The 2540-nt window shown below is 36.7% G+C and overlaps 1 non-coding gene across 1 annotated transcript; it reads right to left on the bottom strand.

The window, feature by feature from the left end:
* Window positions 1-1328: 1328 nt before the first annotated feature.
* Window positions 1329-1435, bottom strand: LOC140869963 (small nucleolar RNA R71). The gene has a single exon (XR_012146950.1). It is a non-coding gene; the product is annotated as a small nucleolar RNA R71 (small nucleolar RNA).
* Between the last annotated feature and the right edge of the window lie 1105 nt (window positions 1436-2540).

Here is a 2540-nt window from a genome sequence, read left to right as displayed (position 1 = left end):
AATTGAGTTTACTTTATGCTATTATTTGATTTTTTCATGATTTATTATTCTATGTTGAGGAGTAGCTAACTTTAGCATAGATTCGTATGTTGTGAATTGTTATCGAGAGATAAATTCATGATTAGGGCGAGTGAAATAATCCATGGACTTAAAATATGCATAGATATATGATATTTAGTACACATTGATAACCATAGACCACCAAGTTGAAAGATGTGGGAATTCAAAGAACGCAAAGCAATCAGTAATGATAAATAATTAAAGATATTTAATTGTTTCATTAACTTGAATTAGATTGGCATAAACTCGAGAGAGAGTGTCGATATTTCAGGAATTCCTGTTGAATTTATGTGTATAAAAGTAAATGTCAATCGTCCAGTTCAATTAGGGGGAAGGTGAACCGAGATTCCAACAAAATATTCTCATATTATATTTTTCTGCTCTAAAATTTGTTGTGGTTAATTTATTTTAATTCAAGTAATTTAAGTTGAACTCATTAATTTATAATTTTAGTATAATATTTCACCAAAATTTTTGTTACTTTGGCTAGAGGAATAAAATAATTGAATTTTTGTGACATAGTCCCCGAGGACGATGCTCGTACTCAGTACACTTTACTATAACTTGATTCGTGCACTTGCGATAATTTTGAGCATATTTGAGAGATATTTATATTGATTTTTAAGTGTTAGTATTTGCTCGATCAAATTTTTGGCGCCGCTGCCGGGACTATTGATTACTTTGATTTGTTTTGTTTAATTTTCTCTACTTCAATTTTAATCACTATTATGAACTGCAGGATACTCCAGCAGTTCATGCAACATTCACCGGATTCGGAACTTGTGCCTTTTGATCCAGAAATCGAAAGAACTTTTCGCAGGAGAAGAAGGCTACAACAAGAAGCAATGGCGGACAAAGAAAGACTATGTTTAGATGGACATGCTAATGCGGCACCTGTCTATAGATCCATGATGGATAGCGCCTTGACATCCATCGACGATGCCAGACCAAGCAATATCAGGCCAACAATAGCAGCGAGTCATTTTGAAATCAATCCTGCTTTCATTCAAATGGTGCAAAACATAGTTCAATTTGGTGGGATGATGATCGATGACCCATATGCTCACCTTACAAATTTTCTAGAAATTTGTGATACTTTCAAGATGCAGGGAGTTTCTGATGACGCTATTCGTTTGCGTTTATTCCCTTTTTCATTAAGAGATAAGGCTAAAGCATGGCTAACGAATCTACCTGCAGGTTCCATCAGCACTTGGGATGATCTCGCAAAAGCTTTCCTCACCAAATACTTCCCACCATTCAAATCTATGAAGCTAAGAGTTGACATCACAACTTTTGCTCAAGGAGAACATGAAACACTCTATGAAGCTTGGGAGCGCTATAAAGATCAATTGAGGAGATGCCCACACCACCAACTATCAGACGGTCTTGTGGTACAAATTTTTTATTATGGTCTTCCTCACTCTAATCGCACCATGTTAGATGCAGCTGCAGGTGGTAATTTATTACGAAAATCACCAGAGGATGGATATGAGTTAATTGAGGAGATGACATCTAGTAGTTATCACCCTCAATCTGAGAGAAGTGCAACCAGGAGATCCGCAAGAATTCATCAAGTTGATGCATTCACTTCAGTAGCAGCTCAGCTTGAGGTCATGAATAAGAGAATTGAAGAGCTAAGTTTAGGGCATTCTGCGATGCGTATTCAAGAAGTGTGGTGTGAGAAATGTGGTGCTGAACACTTCACGGAATATTTTCAGACTGGCAATCCATCATATCAACCGGAGGGAGGCATGGTAAACCATGTGGGAAATCAAAACCGCCCTAGGAATGATCCATTCTCAAATACATATAATCCAGGGTGGAAACAACATCCAAACTTTTCATGGGGAGGACAGAATAATAGGTCATATGGGAATCAGAACTATGGAAAAAAACATAAGGAGGAGAATTCAAGCATGGAACAGATGATGCAAAAGTTCATATCATCCACTGAAACCAGAATGAAAAATCAGGATGCATCGATAAAGAATTTGGAGAATCAGATAGGGCAATTGGCTAAAGCGATGTCCAGCAGAGATCCGGGTACTTTGCCAAGCGACACAGAGAAAAATCCAAAGGAGCAGGTAAAAGCAGTTGAATTGAGAAGTGGGAAGAGGATAGAATCTAAAAGACAAGAAGCAAAAGAGCCAGAAGATACTGTACCGGAGAAAACTGCAGGCAAGTCTTCTACTTCTACACAACCATCCACATCACAAAATAATGTTGTTATTCCACCACCTTTTCCTACAGCTCTCAATAAATTCAAGCTAGACTCCCAGTTTGCAAAATTTCTAGAGGTATTCAAGAAATTGAATATAAACATTCCTTTTGCTATTGTGAAAAATGCTCACAAGCGTACGAGTGTCAAGTTTTAATATAGTGATAAAATCAGATATCGATCCCACAGGGAGTAAAATGAAAATATTTAGTACTTGTAATTAAAATAGTCTAAACTTAATCTAGAAAATCAAACTTTGAGA

The sequence above is a fragment of the Henckelia pumila genome, chromosome 4 (genome assembly GCF_033568475.1).
Source record: "Henckelia pumila isolate YLH828 chromosome 4, ASM3356847v2, whole genome shotgun sequence".
NCBI lineage: Eukaryota > Viridiplantae > Streptophyta > Magnoliopsida > Lamiales > Gesneriaceae > Henckelia > Henckelia pumila.
This window is presented reverse-complemented; position numbering and strand designations above follow the sequence as displayed.